Source organism: Pyrus communis, chromosome 8 (assembly GCF_963583255.1).
Source record: "Pyrus communis chromosome 8, drPyrComm1.1, whole genome shotgun sequence".
Lineage (NCBI taxonomy): Eukaryota > Viridiplantae > Streptophyta > Magnoliopsida > Rosales > Rosaceae > Pyrus > Pyrus communis.
In genome coordinates this window covers 22,181,290-22,206,148 of record NC_084810.1, presented here as the reverse complement: position 1 = coordinate 22,206,148, position 24,859 = coordinate 22,181,290, and the positions used below count along the sequence as shown (strand labels likewise).

Genomic DNA, 24,859 nt, shown 5'->3' with positions numbered 1-24,859 from the left:
GAACGACATGTTTGTGGAATGACACATGTAATATTGATCATACACATGTAAGCTAAATAATATGATCATTCACTATAAGGTCTGATATTAATTCATAAAATCTGGTTTTCCCCTAAACGTAACGGAAATCATATTTATCTAGGCATGCTTAATATTTGATAAAGAAAAAACATTTCTTAAATAAATGTCCACTCACACCTCAGGCTAGCTTTCCCTTGAGTAGCCTTGTCTACCAAATAGGTAAGTTCAAGCAACTTCAAGAGAGAATTTCCTCCACATTAAGTCTTAAACATCTACTGGACAGCAGGCAACTCAGAACCAAAGTAAGCTGCTGAATACAACATGAATAAACAAGGAATCAGGCTAAGCAATTGCCTTCATCATAACATGATTTTGGCCCCCATTTTCTAATTTTGTACCACATTTTCACATTCTTTCCATAAGTTTTATAATTCCTATGCAAAAGAGTTCATTCATTGCCTATTCACAATAATACAAGGTTCTACAGAGTTCAATCCCACACCGTGTTATAGACATGCTTCAACTATCAACCGGGAACGTAATCGTTAGGGGTTTCATAAACTTCACAGATACAACAATTACCATAAGTCTCATCTCCGACATTCATACAGAAAACCGAATAAAATTCGAAATCAAGAATCAATCCCAAAACTGAAAGTTGAAAATTTGGAAAAAGAACTTACATTGGAGAACAGACCACGAGAAGAGGATCATTTCTACCTCTTGGGTCGAGGTCCAATTCCTGCAATATTGGCCGGAAGTTGGCCAGAAAACCCTGGGTCACCGTTCTTAAATTAGAAATTGAGGAAAATCGCCTACGAATTTATAGAAACTAACTTGGGGATTGGATAAAGGACGGCAAGAGCATTCTGGATGTGTAATTTGACAGCCTTTGGTGACCCGTGGACGACAGAGCTGTTGCGTCGGCAGTCGTCGGCTCGCTAAGAGAAGAGGGTGAGAGGATGCAGGAGGGAGGAGAGACAAAAAGAAAAGCAAAAGAAATAAAGAAATTTAAAATAGAAATGAAAAATAAAGGTAAACGGACAGCAAAAGGTAATCAGTCATAGTAATACAAAATTATCATACTATGCTTAAACTTTGTAGTTCCGTGGAATTTTTATTTTAATTATAAATTTTGTTATGTTTGCGATCACAAGTTTGTATTGATGCGCACTACGAGAAAATATTAGATGATAGGTCATATGTGAGTTTTCGTTCAGAATTTTTTTGATTGATTTAGCAATATGGCATTCATGATTTGTAGAGCCAACCGTGGCAGAGCCAGATATTAGCTTGACTTGTGGAGCCAGGCAGAGCCAGATATTAGCTTGACTTGTGGAGCCACCATCGCAAAGAAGAAGTTCAATCCTTGTCTTTTTCTTATATATCGATGTCGTTTTAGTGAACTGAATGTTCCGATTCCAACATCTAAAATACCACAATTGGAATTTTTTTTCATACTACAATTGGATTGTATCTTAAAATTATGAAGTTTTGGATTGAATTACCACTACCAAAAATGTGAACATTGGTCACAATATCATGCTGCTTTGTTTTGGATTTCATTAGAGATCGTAATTAATCAATCACTCATTCTGGGTCAAAGCTTTTTATAAGAAAAGTAAAAAGCTATCTCCCTCCAAAAGCTCAAATTGAAACCTGAACTCCCTAGTTGACAAAATAAAAAAAATAAAAAATAAAAAAAAAAACCTGAACTACCTAGCAAATCAGAGCCCAATTTGACAACCAAGATCTTCATCGTTTGAGCATCAATGTTCTCTTAAATTTGCTGCGAGCCACCCACCATGAAATCTCCTTCATGGACATCTCATAAAATTAGAACAGTACAAAGAAGATTAGTGTCACTCCTAAGCTAGGATTACACGTTTGAATCGCAAAATAGTTCCTCCCCACTCTTTGATTCTCTCTTTCACCGGCTAACTATATTTTACTCTACCTTTTCACCCTAAGTAAGAAATGAGTCTTTGTCAGCATCTTTTGCTCTATTTGACTGAACGACACATTTTGATTGTCTAAATATTATATCAAACTACAAATAATATTGATATCAAACTACAAAAAAGACTGAAATCAAACAGCATCCGAGCATACAGACAAAACCCCCTAAAAATCACAAAATAAAAGCAATTGAGGAAATGCTAATAGATTGATTTTCCAACCGTTATATCTATTTCCTCACAAAACCAAAAACAAAAGTGGCAGTCCAAACTTGGTCGCCGAGCATAAGCACAACTACTCCTAAAACCATTTGTCAGATCATAAATTTGATAATGCTCAGTTGCGGCATTCTACCAAAAAAGCAGAAAACTCACTAGAAAATTAAAACCCATTTAAACGGAACCCCAAAAAATTAAAAATTTCTAACATTTAAAATTGAATAAAACAGAATGCATTATACACTATAACAAAAACTGTATGAATAAACATGCTAAATATGTACGGCATGGATGCTAAAAAATATGCATTATTTCCTAATATAAATATAAATACATATGGCCTTATTTTCTCATAAAACAAAAGCCCTGGTTTGAATAGAAAATATCACGTGACTTCAAAAAAACCCTAAGTACCTAGCACAATAGAATCTGCCGGCATCGCCTTCTTTCCAATTGCAGATCTTGCCGTTTCAACACTCTTCTACACAGAGCTCTCTCTGTCTCTCTCCCCCTCCTTTGGTTAGATCTTTTCATCGTCAAGCTACTTTTGTTAGAAATTTGTGAAGACCCACAAAACAACCTAACTAAAAAAACTCACGGATTAAAAGTTTCTCCCCAAAAAACCCCATCTCTGTCATCAAACGAAAACTCCGAAAGCAACAACCCATTTAAAATTGAACCCAAAAACGAAAACCCCATCATTGGTTCACGCCGTTCTCTGTTCCTACGCAAGCTACTCCTCAACCAAGGAATTGATGCGCTCTTTGTCTCGCCCTCCTTCCCAATAACCAGCAGCCTCCGATGACGGAGGAGCCCAAGAACGAAGAAAAGGCAGCTAGGTAGACGAAACGCAGAACTTCATAAGAGAGGAAGCCCGCACAGCCAAAACCCAATACTAAAACTACGATTTCAAATCTCGATTTATGAGTACTTTGATTCGTAATTTCTTTTGGGTTTTCCAAGTTATTTGGGTTTTCTACTTCTGGGTGGATTAAGTCATTGATCATGGGTCAAGGACGGAATGAAGAACAAACGAAAGTACACTTTCATAAGGGATCTTTAGTTTTGTTTCAGCAAGTCTTCAGTCTTGGTCCCAGCTCATGAACAAGCAAGGCGGGGATCCCATTCCTTATACCAGAACGACCTCCTTTGTGGATTGTTCTATTTGATTATTCCAGGGTAAATTACATTTTATCCTCTCGGGTTTGGGTGCAATTACAATCTCATACAACATCTTTAAAACATTTTAATCCCATACATAATTTTGTTGCAGTTTCATACATCCGTTAATTAAACCGTTAGTTTGACCGTTAAATGATGACGTGACATAAAAAAATAATTTGTTAACAAAAAACAATTTAAACAAAAACTTAAATTAAAACAAAACAAAGAGGGGCCCACCCCCTTCTCCCACCCAAGACCTCCATCGCCATCTTCTTCTTTCTCCACCACCACCCATCCCATACAACCATGTCAATCGCCCCCCTTCATAAATCTCCCCCTCTCAATCCTTAATAGTTCCAAATTATCAAAGTTGAAATTTGCACAACCAATAATTTGAAACCAAATATATGATTTCCAAATCTTGACACATGGCACAACGTCAATGGTCCTTGCCACCAAGCTGCTATAGCAATGAGTTTAGGTCCAAATATCCTTCGTTCACCACCACTCGTTGATGAGGTCGATTCCTTCCTGCGAGGTTCATTTTTTCGGGTTTTCTCCATGGGTCTTCCAGTTGGGTGTAGCGGTGGAGGCGGTTGCACCTAAGAGTAAAGGCATGAGCACAAAGAAAGCTCTCGATCTCGATCCCTCCTCACAACCTAGTCGAAAAGGGAAGCTAATTTAGACGCAAACTCATCTTCGGATCTAGGAAATTTTTTGGGGTTTTTTTTTTTTTTTCTGGATTGAGAGGGAAAATGGAGAGAATTTTAGGGAGATTTGAGGAAGATGAAGAATTAGAAAAAAATTTGGAAAATCTAGGAATGGGGTTTAGGGATTGCGGGGGGAGGATTGACATGGTGGTTGTATGGACTTTAGACCTCCTTAACTGGTCTTACACAATTCGATGTAGAAGTGAAGGTTTAGCTTGTACTACGTACGAATTATGTCCTCTTCCCTCGTTTTTAACTTCATCATCATCAGTTCAACGCCGTCAATCCACACCCAACCCCTGATTTAGAGAATGGGCGCCAAAAATTACTATCTCAATGTTCATCTCAAAACTGTCAAGAAAATTTTGCCAGAAATTACGTCAGGATTAGTCACGCCTTAATCCTTTTCGTCATTCGACGTCGTCAAGAAATTTCAATAAAATTCAAAGTTCTTGGTGAAGCTTTGCCATAAGAGCCTTACAAATATGTCCAACTTTTGTTCGATAAGTGGGTTAACAAGAGGGGTTGCCATAAGAGCCTTACAAAATTTTAGGGTATTTTGTTTGTGGCTAGTCCAACAATGCACAAACATTTCACTATTATTATCTTACTTCAAACCAAGACAATCCAGCTCAATCTCTGAAGCTAATTCAGTTCAAAATTATTCCATATATTTTTAAGAATTTATTTGTTTATTTTTAATACGTGTTTCGTTAACTTGCAAGTTAGTAAAAACTCTAATGTATGTACTTACTTTTTACATTTAATGGACCTAATTTTGACATATATTTTTAATAGTACAAAAAATGCTTTTTATATGTATTTTTAACATATTATTAAAAAGATCAAAATGATAAAGTTTTAAATTAATTACTATTCAAAAATTTAGAACTGGCTTGAATTTTTCAAAGTACCTTTTCAGTAGAGTTGTCGAATAATACACATATGTATTTTTCACGTATTTATATGTGGCGTATAACATAGATAAAATCTTAAGAAAAAAAAAATCAGAATTTCAACCAGAGATTTCAATGGCTTTGACGTCAAGCTTCTTCACCTCCGCCTTTGGAATAGTGACACTTAGAACTCCATTCTCCATGGCAGCCTTAATCTAATCGACCCTTGCATTCTTTGGAAGCTGAAACCTCCTCAAGAACTTGCCGCTGCTTCTCTCCACTATGTGCCACTTGTCGTTTTTGTCCTCCTTCTCCACGTTCCTTTCTCCGCTGATCTGAAGCACCCTATCGTCTTCCGCCTACATCTTCACCTCCTCTTTTTTCAGGCTTGGAACGTCTGTCTTGAACAAGTGGGCTTCGGGGCTCTCCTTCCAGTCGACCCTAATGTTCACAAAAGCCGAATTCTCCTGAGAAAATTCAGGAAATGCGAAGAGTGATGAGGAGGAAAGGAACGGGAAATCCTCGAAAGGGTCCCACAGATTGAGGGAGAATGGGTCGAAGACGCTGCTGCTTCCTCATTGGGAGTTGGGGACGAACGACATTCTGAAAAACAGATAGGGTTGGTTTGGATGCTGAGAAATTTGAGAATTATTACAGAATTATTGCTTTTGCTGGACTAATTGCATGAAGAGCGGATTTGGTTGTGTATTTTTAAGGAACCAAAGAATTTTCTAAAACAGACTTAAGGATGAGACTAGAAATGTATGTGTGAATTTCTCGAACTTTCTAGGACGCTTGAGAATTATCAGAACTTTCTTAGGACGCTTGAGAATAATCTGACGTTTGTATGAGTTACTTAGACAACACAGTTGACCTGATGATGATGAATGGTGGACCCAAAAACTTAAGTGTGGGGGTTGTATGGGCCGTTCGATTTAATCGGACGATTAAAACTAAAGATACCATGCAAGTTATAAGCAGGCCGTTTGGTATGTAATATTTGGACTTATTGATAAATAATAATATTTACATTAAATTAACAATATCAACTAAATATCAATAACATTTAACATCTCATGAAATTATACATATACTAAAACTCAATACAAAATTACTGTTCATTAACTGTAAACGGGCGAAAATGCCCTCCAATTCCTTTGTTATCTGCATTTTTTTCCTTTTTTTCCTTTTTTTTAACAGTTAAAAGACGACTTTGCCCTTCGTCTCCAACAGTCGATCACTTCTCAGCTTCTGTCGTTTTCAATGGCATAAATGCCCTCCGATTCTTCTCCATTATGCGTTTGTCCACGCGTCGCTCATCGCTCTGCACGACCTTTCTTCTCGACTTTTCCCTCCGTTCCACTTTTTTCCCTCACAATTCCCTGCTTCTGTCGCTCTTGAACCTCGATTCCTTTCGCTTTCCAAAGCTGCCTTCTCTCCTTCTCCGACCCTGCGATCTTTGTCTCACAAATTACCAACCGCACTTTCTTGCTGAAAAACCACCTAACCTGTAGAAGTTTCTTCGGTTCTTCAGTTGGATTCGGAGAAATTTTTTACCTAGAAAAGCTAGCGTTTCCTGGTGAGTTTTTATGGCTTTCTCAATTTAGGTGTTTCAATTTCTTTTCTGTGATTTTGGATATGCAGATGGGTTTTCTGTTCAAATTAATTTTTTTTTGCGATTTTGAGGGTTTTGTTAGTACCATCGGATCCTGCGTGTGGGTGTTTAATTCAGCTGCATGTATGTGTTTAATTCGGCTGCATATGGGTTTTTACTTTGGTTTTGTTTTCGGTGTCAGGGGACCCTGGTTTTTCCTTTTTTGCGGTTTTGTAACTCAAGGTGAGCAATTTCAGCTTCTCTTTGGGCCTTTTGTGGAAACAAATTTTTATTTTTTTTCGTATTGTGAAAGTTGAATACAATACTCTGTTTAGTTTCCATTTAGTTCATTAATGCATAACTCTGTTTTTCTCTCCTCCTTAAATTCATATATGGAAATAGGAAGTTTAAGAATCTTTGTTCTTGCTAATAGGTTTAATAATAGTGACATTTGAATGATCTTTGTTCCCAGGAAACTGATTTTAAAGAATGGTAGCTGGTGATTCATAAAATAGTTAGATTTTTTAAAGCTGACACAGGTTTTATGACTATCAGGCTTTGGAGAGTAACAGCCACGAACCCAGGGCTCCGATTGAATTGGGTTGTTCTTGCAAGGATGATTTGGCTGCTGCCCACAAGAACTGTGCTGGTACTTTGGTTAAGGGCAACAAGTGAGTAAGTTTCTGTGTCTTTTTTGTATATTATATTTTGAGTCATTTGGTAAATTGTTAGCTAACACGCTTAGACAGCAGGAAAAAGCAAAGACCGGAATTGTTGGCTAAGACGCTTATGCAGAAGGAAAAATCGAACATAATGACGCTTAGTCAGACAAGACTGGTATTTGCAACCATAAAGCAACATAATGAAGAAACGTACCATGAGGATTTTGAACAAACATAATGACGTGTAACCAACAGCATACAAATATAAAAAATATAAAAGAGAATGCTATACAATCACTATAAGTGATTTCAAAGCCGTCAAATCTTCTATTTCTGTTTCTGGAAAAAAGTCATGTCGTCAAGATGTCGTTCCATTTGCTTACCGTGATGAGTAAAATGAAATTTGAACTAGCTTGCTGTTCTTGCATATCTTCTCCTCATCCTGGTTACCAACCCAGCTAGTCTTCACCAATCCATCTATGATGTATGTATGTCATTGTATTATCATGTGATGCAGCTTATCTAGATTATATTTCCTGTAGCCCAAGTTTGGATATTTCCTTTGAAGAGGGTATAGCGTGCAAGGTCCTAAGAACTTTACCAAATTATCATCCTTGGAGTATAGAAAATCTCCCAAATGTATAAACGAAATAAACTTGTGATGGAACCAAAGAATGCAAATGCTCATCATCATTTACTAATCCATATGCATAATTTAAACATTTACATCTTTATTAGAAGCATACAGAAAAGATACATGGCACACAAGATATCTACTTTTCGACATAGGAGCTCAATTCTTGCATACAAACACACTTCCTTTAGCTTGCATTGGACCTCGCACTTTCCACTCATGTAAATGCCACAGAAAGTGTGACTATAAAAACTATAAACCTAGAACGATGGATATCTTTGAGTTCAGATGGATTGTAATTGTGGTGACTACAAGATTGTTCTTTTACTAGATTTTCTCGTATTTCATATGAGCATACGCATTCTACTACATACGTGATCTGCCTAATTCGGCATTCCAGTAAGAAGCAAAATGATAAGAACAATCGTGATAATTACATGAAAAGAAAGAAGTTAATTAGCAAGTAATCATTCGAATAAGCTGAACTCTCGGAAGCAGGAACCTAAACACCACCAAGATGGTATCTGTTGTAACATCCCCATAGTAAGTTCATAGTCTGAAGTAAACCACATCAAAAGTGAGAGAGCTGTCTCCGGGAACCAATTACATCCATGTGCTTGCACTTCAATGCAGAAACAGAACAAAATATAATCCTAAAGTTTTCGGACCATCATTAAACACTCAAGCAGAACAAACATTCACAATCCAGCAAATGGGTGTTCATAATTTCAAGCAGAAACACCAAAAACCAAAGAAAATAATGAATATTAAACTCAGAAAAATTTTGTACTCACGTATCTCCCTTGATCTTGGACCAAGTCTCAGCGCATTGCTTATGAGCAGCACGCTAATCCCCCTTGCAAGAACACCCCAGGTCAATCGGGACCCCAGAGGCAGGGTCGGTCCCACCACCTCCCTCCAAACCCAGGTGGCAAATCCTGCAATTTCTCTCAACTTTACTCAAATGCACCACCTTCTTCACCTCCAAAAGCCCACTCTCCAAATCCACCTCCTCCACTGAACAATCTGACTCACAAGACTTCCTCCGGACATTGCCGGAGTCAGACATCGAACGCCAGAACTGGTTGTCGTCGGAGTCATCCGAGACCGACGCGCCGCTGCCTCCGGTGGCCGAACGGCGGTGGTGGGTTGCCTCGGGAGCTGACATTCGTGAAACCCAGAAAGAGAAATGGCGTGAAATGGTGAAGTGTTAAAGTTGCAGCACTCGGACATCAAACATGGTGGGGTTATGGAGTAGGTGGAGATGTTTTTTCTCTATCCTCAATGAAAGTATCAATGTCTGCCTCCTCCCTCCTCCCTCCTCCCTCGATCACTGTCTTTATTTGTGTGTCAGTTTCGAGCAATGGCTTTGCTGAACGAGAGGGAGAGAGGGAGGAGTACCGAAGTAAATGCGAATTATGAGAGTGGTGGGGGCAGACTGCTCCGATCAGAGATATATTTGAAGGATCACACACAGATGGAGACAAAACACAAGTAAGACTTGTTTGAGCAATATTATAAAATAAGAAAAATAATAATATAATTCTAATTATAATAATCATAAAGAAATTCACAACATCAATTACATATGAGTTCGAAAAACTGACAAATTTGAAGATTGAGGCTTGCATAAATACAATGTCCTAAAGACAGAATTTCACCTCTACTCTTGTGTTTGTAGTTCGGTAGGTGTCCGTCTCCCAAGATTCAACAATCTATAATACGAAATCAAAACACTTCAATTTTCGGACTCTGGCGAACTTCATATATTTCGTACTCTCAAGATACAACTTGGAGTTTGACTAACAAAGAATAAAAGACATTGAAGAAAACTCTTTTCTTCGATTATTTAGATATGTGGGATGTTTCAGTTTATATAGAACTCAAGTCACCACTTTTGAAACATTGTGACTGTTGCCTAATGTTCTAACGACCAGACGCAACTCATTATTTTGAATTCAACAATAACACTTAACTCTTATTTTTCATTCATACAGAACTTAAATATTATAATATATAATTTCTAACATGACTTTTAAAAAACTTTGAGTTAGAGTTAGTAAGTTTGTGTAGGGGTGGTTCGGTATCCGATTTCAAATTGAAAATGAGATTCTGAATCTCAAATCGAAAATTTTTGGGACGAAAAATTGAAAACCAATCCTGAATCGAAATTTCGGTATTCTCAATTTTTGGAATTTCGATATGTTTACAATATTTCAGGATGGATTGGGATTGAATTTTGGATTTCAGGTTTTTGGGTTGAAAATTGAAATTTTTGGGGTGTGGGCCAAAATTTGAGTTCTTGAAATTTTATTGCCCAATTTCATATCAATTGAAATTTAAGTTTTTTTTACCTCATATCAATTTGAAATTTTATTCCAATTGAAATACCAATTTATTCATACAAAGTCCAATTGACGCTCCAATGTTTCAAACTACTTAATTTCATACTTCTATTTCTAACATAGTTTATTATCAAACTACTTAAATTCAACATTCAATAAAAATACAACCAAAATAAATATATATATATATATATATTTTTTTTCGGTTCGGAATTCTCACACCATTGAATATATATTTTACACATACGATAGATGTTCCGTATATTACTGTTGACCCTAAAAACTACCAAGCCTACGTGGCGCATATGCCAAGTAATTAATAAGCTAACTACATCATTCGGTTGTGTGCGGGGCATGCCAACTCTTCGGTCGAGTTCGGCTAGGGAGTAAAATATGTTGATGTGGCGTTGGGCACGATGCTGACTTCTTGATCTTACTACTGAGGCTGAGGAAGGAACACGTCTCGACCTTCAGGTTCTAGAGCCTGAAGACAAGGCTGCTAGTTCTGCGAAGTTTAATTTCAAATTCGGCTTTCAATGTGCCGAATGTAGTAACTTGGTAACATTTTATTTCGCCGAGAAGGTTGATGAGATGACCTCTACTAACAAAGACTCGTAAATCCTTATTGACCGTGACTTGGATAAATAACCAGTCGGTCTCGAAGCAGTGCTATCTATCCAAACTGAAGGTGTTCATCGGTCGACTGATTATACGGCTCAAATGTTGTCTATCCAAACTGAAGATGTCACCGGTTGCTTTCACATTGATGTCTATACAAACTGAAGATGTGTTGGTGAGAAGAAAAGAGAGGAAAAAAATCTCAGGGTTGTTGAGAAGTTTTGCACAGTGCAATTTGTGTGTTGATTTGAAGGGGTTATCCTTGTTGCAGAGTCCTTCATGAACCATACCTTGTGAAATAATAATCATGAACTACCGCTCATTATCCTCTAACTTTTGGTGATATCGTAATGTTAATCATTGCGATGCATTGGACCTTTTAGTCTTCACAGTACATCACCATCTTAAATTCTTACTGTTTCAAACAGATAAAATGGCATATCCATATGCTAATGATCCAAAGTTGCATTCTTGTACCATTGTTCCATGTGGTTCTGCATGCAAACCCATTCAAATATGGAATTCCATGCTACTGACTAGATACCATTTTGATTAGGATATAATCTTAAAGCTACACGTCAAGCCCTCACATAACTCTCCTTACTGCTGTGTTGATTGTAAGAGAGAGAGCAGAAATGGAGAGTAATGTTAGACTTTATTACTGCGTTTTTGGGAATTCTATTTCTTTTTGTAGTCAATAAGCTTATATAGTGTTTTCTTTTCAACTAAGTAATCAGATCAGACTGAGTCAAAGACCAACAAGAAGCATCTCAGTTCTAGTTTCTTCTAATATCTCGCGAGTATTATTTCAAATGGCAATGAGAGGAGTTGAAATGGCTTCACCTTCCTCACAAAATTACTAAGCTTAAAACAAATTGCAACAGAAACCAGAGCTTTTTTAATTGTTACTCACCATCATGCTATGACATGTCTATTGACATAAAAAATTGTCAATTATATGCATATTTGCGGTAGGCAAAGAAGAACCGTGACACTCAGAACTCCATGTTTCATTAAAAACGAGAAGTCTATATTTCATTGATACTCAACAAAATCAAATACGTATTTGTGATATGACTTTGGCACTCTTATTTCTAATACATATTTGTGACTGAGCAGGTAAAATAGATAAAATCTTTAAAAAAATCAGAATTTCAACCAGAGATTTCAATGGCTTTGACGTTAGGCTTCTTCACCTCCGCCTTCAGAATAGTGACACTCAGAACTCCATTCTCTATGGCAGCCTTAATCTGATCGACCTTTGCATTCTCCGGAAGCTGAAACCTCCTCAAGAACTTGCCGCTGCTCCTCGCCACTTTGTGCCACGTTCCTCTCTCCACTGATCTGAAGCACCCTGTGGTCTTCCACCTCCACCTTAACATCCTTTTTTTCAGCCCCGGGACGTCCGCCTTGAACACGTGGGCACCCTAGTGCTCACAAAAGCTGAATTCTCCCGAGAAAATTCAGGAATTGCGAAGAGTGATGAGGAGGAAGGGAACGGGAAATCCTTGAAAGGGTCCCACAGATTGAGGAAGAATGGGTCGAAGACGACTTTGCTTCCTCGTCGGGAGCTGGGGATGAGCGACATTGTGATAAAACTGATGGGGTTGGTTTGGATGCTGAGAAAGTTTGAGAATTATTACAGAACTTCTGCTTTTGCTAGACTGATTGCAAAAGGAGCAGATTTGGTTGCTTATTTATAAGGAACCGAAGAATTTTCTTGAACAGACTTGAGGATGAGGCTGCAAAATGTTTGTGTGAGTTTCTCTCAAACTTCCTAGTACGCTTGAGAATAATTGGAACTTTGTTAGGACGCTTGAGAATAATCGGATGTTTGTGTGAGTTACTCGCACAACACAGTTGACTTGATGATGACAAAAGGTGATTGGTGAACCAAAAAACTTAAGTCTGGGGGTTGTATGGGCCGTTCGATTTAATTAGACGGTTAAGACTGAAGATACCATGCAAGTTATAAGTGGGCCGTTTGATATGTATTATTTAGACTTACTGATAAATAATAATATTTACATTATATTAACAATAGAATAGGATAAACGGACAAATATTTTGAGTCAAAGTAGTTGTTTAATATTTTGGATTCTGATGTACACATTTCAGTTCGAATATAATGAAGTTCTTACCTTTGGGAAAAAAAAGGGACAAATATTTGGACAAATCTTTACACTCCATTTTAGCTCTTGGATCTTTATACAGATAATGGTCCTAAATAAAACTAATATAACTCAAGATAAATTACTAAATGATGTGGCGATGACTTGTAAATAAAAATATTTTATTCAATAAAAAATTAGGAGTTTTAACGAAACAATCCTGATACTGTTCACTTTTAACGAAAAACTATATTTTTACCTTTCTTGATACTATTCACTTACACCTTTATTTGTCATTTTTCATTAAAACTAAAGTTTTTTAGGACTTTTTGTTAATTTTCCTTTAAAAATTTTAAGAAAAAACGTTAGGTTAAGGAAACGTAAACACTCTCGAGCTGAGCCTCCATCTTCCTCTAACCCCCTAGGCTATTGTTAATTAAGATGATAAAAACTCAACCATCCATGGTGGATACGTCAATCTTGATCGCTCCGTACAACCTAACCGACCTTTTCACTCTTCTTTCTTCTATCCTCCCTTGAATCATCCTCAGTATCAATGGTGTATTCATGGGTTATTTGCAAGTCATGGGAAGCAGTAAAAAGTGGCTGAAGAAAAAGAGGGGATTACCTATTAAGAGATAGATCCAGAGAACTTTTGCCCCATTAAAAAATTACCTTTTTTTTTTTTTTTTTTTTTTTTTCTGTTCAACCATTGAAGATGCCCCGATTATGCTTCTTAGCCCAGAAACTGAATTTTAATATCTAGGAAATAAATTGAATCTTTATAGAAAAGGATGAGGTTCGCAAACCCTAAAATTGGTTACATTAAATTCTTAAGCCTGTTCTTGATTGACAATAAAGCTTTTCAATGGCTTGTTAAGGTTTCATCATATAAAACAAAAGAACTATCATCTCTATCCTCTCCCTTGTTTATTTTAGACTCGGCAACAATTTTTATTTGATGCAGAATGGTATGAAGGAATAGGGTGTTCGTGAAGGAAGATGGTGCTTTATATGCAATAGGACTATTTTCCAACAAAATAAAACAAAATAAAATATTTAATAAAGATTTATGTTAATTTATTCTAAGTCATGTTTATTGACAATCATTTTAACTTTTAATCAATGTTCTAAAAAAGGTTAGATGCTAGTCGGGCTGTGGACTAACGCCTAGCGCCTAAGCGGTCTAGGCGGATTTACATAAATTTACACTATATATTATAAAATATGAGTATATGTGTATAATTTTAGAACTTTTTTTTTTCTAATTTTATACAAAGAATATTGGGCTTAGTTTCTTTTTTCTTTGAACAAAATAGTGGGCCATAAAATGGACCCAACTTGAAAGAAAAACTTTTTTTTTTAATTAAACTGACAGCTTTTCTGGCTTCTCCAATGCTATTCCCAATCAACCATCACTTGTTTAGTGGCTCCAGGCTTGCATTTATTATCAACAGATCTCCTCTTCTTTCTCTCTCTACAGAGAGATCCCCTTCTCTCTCTTTAGTCTTTTTTTTTTATCAGACTCATTCTTTAGTCTTTAGTTATGCCTTTCTTTTCCTCCCATTTTCAGTTTTTCTTTCGACTCTCTCTCTCTCTCTCTCTCTCTCTCTCTCTCTCTCTCTTCTCTTCAACAGAACAGACAGATCTCTTCAACATATCCCTTTCTCTCTCTGCAGTAAAACCCAACGGACAGATTATGTGTATTGCTCATCCTTGTATATTCTTAATCTACTTGGGTTCATCGATTGATGTTGGGTGCAAGAGCGCAGGTTTGAAGATTTGGGTTGTGGGTTGTGGATCGTGTGGATGTGAGGGGAGATTTGCAAAGCATCGACCGCCGCCTAGCACCGCCTAGGCCACCTTGAGCGCCTAGAGGCGCCTAGGCAACCACCTAAATCCTTCCCACCTTACCTGAACGATTTAGCCCAAATCGGATCGGGACTCTACCGCCGAGTGTCTGGGCCGATTTTTAGAACACTGCTTTTTATCATGACCATTAAATATAAAAAATCCAAGAGATAATATGAAGTGTAAAGATATTTGTCAAAATATGTGTCCCTTGATCTTATCTCATTAACAATATCTACTAAATATCAATAACATTTAACATCTCACGAAATAGCTTATCTAAAAGTCAGGAGGAGTTAGAGCCCAAACAAACTAATTACGTACCAACACTTATGTAATATGATGGTCATTTAGTACTCTAGTCTAGTGGAATTCCTCTTCATTTGTAAATAAGAGTTCTTAGGTTCGATTCTCGTCAAAAGCGAATTCGAACCACATTATTGCTAGCTAACCCACCTCTAGTGTAGATGATAGTTTGTTCATAAAAAAATAAAAACAAGTAATGTGATGTGTACAAAATAATACATGAAATATACTAAAAATACATAAAAACATTTCAGCCTAAAAAGAAAGATCCTCCACAAAGCCCCAACTAGTAGATGTTCTATACCCCATAAGATTGAAGCGAAGCTTTTTATTGTGCACCATAAGATTGGAAGAATCAATCTCATACCTAATTGTTTTGACCAAAAAAAAAAAAAAAAAAAAAAAAACCTCCACACACATGCACGTGCAATAAAGCTAGTTTAGTGGAATTCTTTCCTCTCTTCTATACCAACATTTTTTTTTTTTTTTTGTTGAAGTCCAATTTTTTTCATTCAGGAAGTTTCTAGCAACTTCTGTTTCGTCTTCCTTGTGCTGCTTGGTTTCATGCCCTTTTTTAGTTTTCCAGTACCTGGAATTTTCTAGAAACGTCTTTGACTCCTTATAAATATGCCACTAACCCACTTCCTTCACCAACCAGTGAAGCAAAGTGAGAACTCTCTCTACCGGCTCTAATTTTGATTCCCAGGACTTTTCTCCGCATCCAAACAAAACCGCATCAAGTTTTTTCCAAAATGTCTCTCATCCCCAACTCTCGACGAGGCAGTAGCATCTTCGACCCGTTTTGCCTCAACCTTTGGGACCCTTTCAAGGATTTCCCATCCCCTTCCTCCTCATCACTCTCCGCATTTCCTGAATTTTCTCGAGAAAATTCGGCTTTTATGAACACTAGGGTCGACTGGAAGGAGACCCTGGAAGCCCACGTGTTCAAGACGGACATTCTGGGGCTGAAGAAGGATGAGGTGAAGACAACATGGTGCTTCAGATCAACAAAGAGAGGAACATGAAGAAGGACGACAAAAATGACAAGTGGCACATAGTGGAGAAGAGCAGCGACAAGTTCTTGGGAAGGTTTCAGCTGCCGAAGAATGTAACGGTTGATCATATTAAGGCTGCCATGGAGAATGGAGTTTTGAGTGTGACCGTACAAAAGGCGGAGGTGAAGAAGCCTGACGTCAAAGCCATTGAAATCGAGGTTAATTAATAGTGAAATGTTGTCTACTTAGGAAATAACATTATGAAATGGAGTGCCAAAAAGAGAAGAAAAACTTGTGTGGGGTTTGATATGCCACTAGATGATGTTAAATGGTACTACACGCCACTCATAAATTGCCATGTGTTAAACTTAAATATGATTTCTTATTTTTAGTTTTATATGAAAATAAAATTAAAAACTTAAATCATTATTTCTTAAAAAACTGAAATGGTAAAAACAAAATTCACAATCCCAGTTAAATCTACCTCCATCTGCGAACCCTCCTCTTTTCTCTCGTCGGTACCGGTGATCTACAACACCGTCAATTCTTCCTTGCTCTTCAGGCTCTCCCTTTATTAAGTCTCTCATCTCCCATCTCTCAACTCTCTCTAATGATTACTTATAACTCGTTCAATTTTACATCTATAGTCTATTAATATTTGAAAATTGGAAAGGACAAACTACTGGTGGACAAAGTTGGCTTTGAGAATTGGGTTCTTCTCCAGAATTTATATGCCCTTCCTTAATAATAATTTGATAATACATTGAAATAATGAGAAGTTTTTTTTTTTTATTTTTTTTTTATTGAATTGAAATAATGAGGTTAGTCAGAAACTTAATCTAGCTTTGATGGATTAATAAACTTTTGAACCAGTAATTACCTAAAATCTGCACAATTTCCCAGCAGCCATGCAAGGCTGTGAGAGAGAGATAAGCTTGTGATTATTTTTTATGCGAATCATGAGAAAGCTAATGTTTGTTTGCAATGAGTCACATACATAAACAGATTCGATTATTCAAAATTCGAATACATTTGTTTCGATTCCATCACTCCTGGAAGAGTTGAAACTGCTTCAGTTTTCCAAGGCAGGTGCTGCAAAAGGAGGTGGTCTTGAAATTGTGGTGAATTTCCACCGCCCCTTGCAATTCCACCAGCGCCCATTCCCGACAATCCTTTTCATAGATGCACTTCACCCGAATCTGCATTCCTCTCTTACCGTGTGATTGTGGCGTCCTTGAAGTTCAAGCCTTCTAACAATTTACTTTTCCATATATATATATATATATATTTTTATTAATTAAATTTTGAATTATGATATAAAAAAAAAAGAAATTATACTATGCAACAATATTTAACACATGGCAAGTTATGAATGGTATGGGACTACCACTCAGCATTGTCTAGTAGCATGTCAAGCCCCACACAAGTTTTTCTCCAAAAAAAAAGAGTGATTTTGTGTAATTGTTTTTAAAATAATGACTTGTGCGTAGTTAAGTGGATACTAGTTTTGATTTACGTATGTGCTTTAAAATAATAAAATTTTCAAGTGATAGAATAATTAGAAGACAGCTTTTGTTGTGAAAATTTGGATTTAAACTTTTTAGTAAAGTTCTTTAGGTTTCATATTCAAATATAAAAGTTATGTTATTTTTCTATTACTAGTCATTTTACCCTATATTTTTTCACGCAATGCCATGCCAAGCCCTTTTCTCACTTGTCCCTCTTCGTCTCTCTATACCTCCATTCCGTCTTCTCTCTCTCCTCTGTCTCACTCTCCTCTATACCTCCATTCCGTCTTCTCTCTCTCCTCTGTCTCACTCTCCATCCGCGAAACAATTTTGTGAGGCTTTAGATTTTAAAGCTCTGATTGGATCAGTTTGAATGAAAAGTTTTAACCAAGCTTCTAAAACTGGAAAATGGATTTCTAGGCAGCAAAGGCAAGAGTCTTGCCTTAATATAAAAATACATGTTAAATGTATATTCATAAATAATATTGCTGTTAATATAAAAATACATGTTAAATGTACTTATAACGGTATTTAATAGTTAGAAAAAAGAAAATTATGACAAATTTATTTTTAATTTTTAAGTTGTTAAAAAAATAGGTAGACGGATAAACAAAAGTAAACAGGTACGCGGTTATGGGTAAATGGGTATGGTTATTGGTATGGGTTTATCCGTTTATGTAAATACCCAACAGGTAACCGGTTATGCGGGTAAAAGTTTAAACGGTTATGGATAATAACTACGGTTACCCATCCGCCATAACCGTTGCCCATAGCTAGGCAAGACCCATGGCGTACAATTGAATTGAGATTTGAAAGAAATGGCCTTGAGATTTGTTAGTTTGGGATTTTCCTTTGGCGGTGGAAAATAGTTGTAGAGAGGGAGGGTGAAAAGGGACGATGAACAGAATAAAGGAAAGAAATGCAATTTTTAACTCACATGTAAAGGTACGTCCATGCTATTAACAGAGGGATAGCGCATAATTTCACAAGTGAAAGAAGTTGTCATTGCATGATAGTGTGAGTTCGAATTTTGTTGATGACTAATCTAACAAAATCTATCGTTTGAATATATATATATATATATATATATTTCCTTACTCATATTTCTTAGAAACTTTTTTTTTTTTTTTTTTGGTCAAGGGTATGGAATATTCAATAAAAGAAGTTCAAACAGATGAATTACATCTTACATAGCCTTAAAGAGTACCGACATACAGAAAATAAGAGACCACTTATGCAAACAACTCATGAGTAATTGTTCTTCACTGCAGAAAGAAAAGACCATAGTTTTTGCTTGTTACGGCTACCTTCTATAACCCTTGGCCCCATTTTGTCAACAAAATTGTAACAATGGTCCCTCAATGTTAACCCAATTAGAGCGTTGGTCCCTCAACTAAAAACGCGTGACCATTAGTCTTTTAACTCATTAAAATGTACAACTATGGTTTTTTTCGTCTACTCCGTCAGAACTTCCTTCAAAATCAGTCATAGTTAAATGACCATTGTAACAATTAGGTTAATGTTGAAGAACCATTGCTCTAATTGGATTAAAATTGAGGGGCCATTGCTCCAATCGGGTTAGAGTTGAGGGACCATTGCAACAATTTTCTCATTTGATTTTTCTTATTTACCTTTTGATTCAGCCTCACGTGCATGACCTGTGTCTTATTTTGACGTAAGTTCTGACAAAGTGGACGAAAATGATCACAGCTGTACATTTTGATGAGTTAAGTGACCAATGATCACATATTTTTAGTTAAGGAACTATTATTCCAATTCAATTAAAGTTGAGGGATTATTGTTACAAATTCCTCTTTATGCTATTTACAATATTATCCCTAAGCTTCTTGCCAATCGGATCAAGGATGTCCTTCCCTCTATCGTGAGCAACTCTTAATTTGCTTTCTTCGCTGGCAGGCGAATTGGAGACGATATTATGCTTTTGAAGGAGTTTCTGAAAAATTACCATAGAAATAATGGTCTTCCTAGATGTGCCTTGCAGGTGGACATTCTGATAGCTTATGATACCTTGTTGGAAAATGGGTTACTAGGATTAGGCTGGTTCATTGTTCAATTCCATTTATTGTAATAGGAATAAATAAAAAAAAAATACTTTTCATAAAAAATGCTTTTAGTAATTTTAAAAACATTTTCAAACGAATTCGTACAAAATTTATATGTCATGACTAATAGTAAGCCTAATATTATTCGAAATAGATTATCAATTCTAATTGTGACATTTGTACTATGAAATAATGTGACCCCACGAAGAGGATGGCTCAAGCCATGTATTGTCCCTTGAGAATTTGGGGTTGGGAAGCAATGCATCCAATTTTCTTTCACTTTATCCTTTTTCTTGTTAAAGAGAATACCAAATGGTTCGTGAGCAAAGCATCCAAATCTTTTTCACTTTTTTATTGTTAAAGAGATTCCAAAATGAGTTCGGAAGCAAAGCGTCCCATTCTCTCACTTTGTCCTTTTCGTGTTAAAAGAGAATAAAAATACCTTACTTTAGAATCACCTCCTCTTGAGGTAATGCTCGTTAAATATTTTTTTTTTTTTTTTTTGTTGCTCTATTTATATTGTTGGAAAACTCTTCTTATTAACCCTTCCCCATTCAAGTTATCTGCTCATATATTTGCATTGCTGAGGTAACATAATCTGTCCTTCTTGATACCATTCAATATTCATATTTTCTAGGAAATTCTAGAGTACCAATGCGAGTACCAGACACATGAGTTGTTACTGAATAAAGCATAGATTTCAGAACTTTTATTATGTCGGACAGTTGCATTGGATTGATTTACAATACAGGTACATACATACATATATATATATACATACATATATATATATATATATATATATATATATATATATATATATATATATATGCATCTTGGAAACTCTTTCTTTTCAATATTTGTTGTGTTAAGTGTTCATTTTTACCCGTGTGACCAAGAAACAAAAATGATGGTTTTACATTATATTTCTAGCAAATCCGTGAAGCATCAGGTTCCAGTACATATTGTTGTTGAACAAGGCATAGATTTCAGAATTTCATTTTTTTTCTCTACCAGACAGTTGCGTTGGGTTAATTTACAATACAGGTATGTATGTGCTTCTTCGAAACTCCATTTCTTTTGAATATTTGTTGTTTAGGTGTTTGTCACTATATGTTATTGTGTTTTGATGTCCATCGACGTCAACTGAAATTGAGCTAACTCCCCCTTATAATCAAATATTTAATTTTCTCATCGCAATACAAAAAGTTTGAAATCGTGTTTGCTATGTGGTGGTGAAATGTAAATTATTTAAAATTTGCATACTATAAAATAATAATGAGTAAATAAATATACACATGCACTGAAACCATCATATATGACTTTACAACCTTAAAATTCAATTTTCTTTAACTAAAACTCATCATAGTATATTTTCTTAACAAAAACTCAATGACTTAACATATATATTTTATTGCTTCTCCTGCCTATATTGTTAGAAAGCTCTTATTAACTCTTCCACAATGAAGTTATCTACTCATATATTTGCATTGATGTGCATAATCTGCCCTCCTTGTGCATGCTAGCATTCAACATTCAAATTTTCTAGCAAATTCGTGAAGCACCACTACCAGTACCAGACTTATGATTTGTTGCTGAACAAAGGCATATATTTCATAATTTTACTTTTACTTTGCCGCACAGTTGCATTGCGTTGATTCACGATACAGGTACGTATGTACTTCTTAAAAACTCTATTTCTTTCCAATATTTGTTGTTTTAGGCGTTTGTTTTTACCTTGCCTGATCAAAAAAAAAAACAAAAGTGTGAGTTTTACATTCTAGTGCCTGCCGAATATTGTATTTCAACTGAGCTCCAACACTATAACTAGGCTCCAGCTCAACAATTTTATTGATTAGGTTTGACTTCACACAGTTTTGTACTTTTAGATGCCTAAAATACCCTTACGACAGATTAAAAACAAATGTTAATATCATGATTTCATTGCATATTAATAATAAAAGGATATGATGCTAGGGTTTTCATTTGTTTTTTTTTTCCTTTTTAAATTCCTTAGTTGCTTTTCAAATTTGCATAAATTAGGATTTTTTGTGGTTTAGTTTTTCCGTTTTCAAAATATGTGAGCATTAGTTACCAACAAAATATAAGAATGTAATTTTTTTTTTCAAAATTATTTAATTATAATCTATATAAATATAGGTAAATTATTTTACTACATATATATATATATATATATATATATATATAATAACAATAAAATGTGCTTAATGTATGTAATAATAAATGCAAAATAATTACCTACAATATAAAGGATGTGATTTGGTTCAAGATTTATTTTACCTATTTCACATATGGGTATAGGTAAATTATTTTATGTAGATTAAAGTACCTACTTAAAGATAAAAAATGTGATTTGGTTCAAGATTTAATTTACAATTATTTCACATATATAGCTATTATACAAGTAAGGGGAATTTTGAACCAGGTGCAACATCCCTAGCATTTAGACTTTTTATTAAACTACTTTCTACAATTTTGGTGCCACTTTTTCTAAAATGCCCTCTTTCCAAAATTCAAAATTACATGAAGTGCCATTAATCCACCAATTTATTCAAAAAATAATATTTAAAGCTCCTAAATCTAGCCATCTATAAACCAAATCCAAAACAAAGAGACATATTATTAAGTTATCAATCAATGATATGTACCAAATAATTAAAATTAAATGTACCAAAACTAAAATCAAATATACCGTAAACTAGAATTAAACGTACCAACACTAAAACTAAACGTGCCAATCAACGATATATACAAAACTAAACGTACCAAAAATTAAAACTAAATGTACCAATCGATAATATGAACAAAATCAAGTATGAAAACAAATAATAAATGTATCAATAATGTATACAAAATAATTCTCTCAATAAAATGTAGACATAATAATTTAAAATTTTAATTATCCACCATTTTCGTTATCTTGAAGTTAAAATTATATTTTAATTTTAGGAGAAAAAAAAATATTTTTTATGAACAAATTATAACAAAGAGATAATTTGATAAATATTTTGAACGAAAAACCAAGATTATCTCCTAAAAAATGGCTCAACTAATTGAAGGACAAATTAAGAGATATGAAATTTGCCACTTAGTATTACAGTCCAGTGACATTCCTCTTCACTTGTAAGTGAGAAGTCTTAGGTTCAATTCTCACCAAAGGCGAATTTGAATCACATTATTGCTAGCCTATTGTGAAACTAAGCCCACTCTCTCCTCTCCCTTTAGTATAAATAATATCGTTTGTTCAAAAAAAAAAGAAAAAAAAAAGAGATATGAAATTTTAATTTCAAAAATTACAGTAATAATTTTTAATTTGATAAATAGAGAAATATTGATGTGACCTAATGTACATAAGTTCTTTGATCAAAATCCTAAAAGGCACATATGTTATATAAAAAAAATAAAATAAAAAATAAAAAATAAAATCTTTAAATTTTAAGCGTTTAAATCTAATTAAGTTATATTCAAATGCTAAGCAACCGGTGGGACTTTGTAGCAAGGCTTCATATCTTTACGGGTTTGAGCTAAGTGACGCTTAAGCCCTAAGGTATGAGTTATAGAGGAAAACTAACAAAGATCAACACAAAACTCAAACAAAAGATAAAGACAGAGAAAAATTTGAAAAAAAATAAAATTTGATAAGTTATCTCGCTGGGCTGAAAAACTGTCAAAAACAATGGGTGATGGAGAAAGGAGGCTTGAAATCTGAAACGAACCATGAGGGCTGCTGGAAAAAAATTGAAAAAAAAAACATGGAGGAGTTGTGGGGCCTATGATAACGGGATGAGGATGAATGAAAAAACAATAAAACAAAAAACATAAAGAAATTAAAAAACTAAAAAAACCTCGATATATCACGTTGCTTATCATATCATGTAAGTATCATACAATATTGGGGACATTGTAATATTATAGAATATCTCATAAAACGGCTTTCGCGATACAATATATATATATATATATCACGCAATCTCGCTCAATATTGAATACTTTTGTAATAATATAATTGTCACATCCCGGCCCGAGGCGGATCACTTCCCGGGCCCGCTCCACTACCGTAGCACGATATTGTCCGCTTTGGGCTTACCATTCCCTCACGGTTTTGTTTTTGGGAACTCACGAGCAACTTCCCAGTGGGTCACCCATCATAGGATTGCTCTAGCCCCCTTCTCGCTTAACTTCGGAGTTCCTACGGAACTCGAAGCCAGTGAGTTCCCAAAAGGCCTCGTGCTAGGTAGGGATGGGAATATACATTTAAGGATCACTCCCCTGGGCGATGTGGGATGTCACAATAATACTAAAGAATTGAAGTAAAAATACATGTAATAGTTCATTTGCCACATAAGTTTATACTATCCTAACTCCTCCTTTGATAAAATAAGAATGAAAATAAAATACAACTTAGATTTAAACAGGACAAAAATATCTGATTGTGAATGCTGTGTTGGGGCATTGCTTCTTTGGTTTTAGGCATTTGAGCACCTTCTTGAATGTATAATAAAACTAAAATGTGCTTAATGTATGTAATAATAAATGCAAAACCATTTACCTTGAACAGAAAGGATGTAATTTAGTTTACCTATATTTCACAGGTAGATATAGGTAAATTATTTTACTTAGATTAAAGTATCTACTTGAAGATAAAGAACCTGATTTGGTTCAAGGTTTAATTTACCTATATTTCACATATATAGATACTATCCTTTTACCACACGCTAGCGCGTTTGGCAATTTGCACTTTTAGATGTTATTTTTATTTGTAATTTTATTATTATTTTTGTTTAAATATTTTTTATATTTATATTTTTAAAAATTAAAAGAAAAAACTACCCACTACATGTGTAGTTTTATTTTGTTAACCTGGATTTTATTTTTACGAAGATTATCATTATATAATAATAAAAAGGAGAATATATATATATATATATATGTATGTATGTATGTATATTGTATCCTATAAAACTAAAATGCTTGCCAAAATAAGGAAAGAAACTAGATGAAATTTAGGATTTCATCATTACTGTAGGTATTAGTAAAGTTTGTTGATATAATTAAGATGTTTTGGCAGGATGTAAATAGTTTGTAATAAGAGGTTATTTTCTTTGTCTACATGTCAATGGATTCAGATTCCGTTTACAAGAGTTAATACCGAAACAGACAATTTCAGATGTCCTCAAATAGAA

General features: G+C 35.1%; 3 long non-coding RNA genes and 3 pseudogenes across 5 annotated transcripts in view; 2 read left to right on the top strand and 4 right to left on the bottom strand.

The window, feature by feature from the left end:
* LOC137743660 (uncharacterized) overlaps positions 1 to 24,859 on the bottom strand; it is a 35,323-nt gene that overhangs the window by 925 nt on the left and 9,539 nt on the right. The window lies entirely within an intron of this gene.
* On the bottom strand, positions 54 to 1,240 carry LOC137743659 (uncharacterized). Of its 3 annotated transcripts, XR_011069512.1 has the most exons (3): positions 859 to 1,240; positions 705 to 763; positions 54 to 331 (listed from the first exon to the last, which is right to left on the bottom strand). It is a non-coding gene; the product is annotated as an uncharacterized lncRNA (long non-coding RNA). The 3 variants fall into 3 exon arrangements; XR_011069510.1 differs by having other exon boundaries at positions 705 to 1,240; XR_011069511.1 differs by having other exon boundaries at positions 54 to 328; positions 705 to 1,240.
* On the bottom strand, positions 5,088 to 5,570 carry LOC137743830 (18.5 kDa class I heat shock protein-like; annotated as a pseudogene).
* Positions 6,228 to 8,646, top strand: LOC137743661 (uncharacterized). The gene is made up of 3 exons (XR_011069514.1): positions 6,228 to 6,547; positions 6,765 to 6,805; positions 7,118 to 8,646. It is a non-coding gene; the product is annotated as an uncharacterized lncRNA (long non-coding RNA).
* LOC137743821 (18.5 kDa class I heat shock protein-like) lies at positions 11,976 to 12,409 on the bottom strand (annotated as a pseudogene).
* On the top strand, positions 15,688 to 16,379 carry LOC137743880 (18.5 kDa class I heat shock protein-like; annotated as a pseudogene).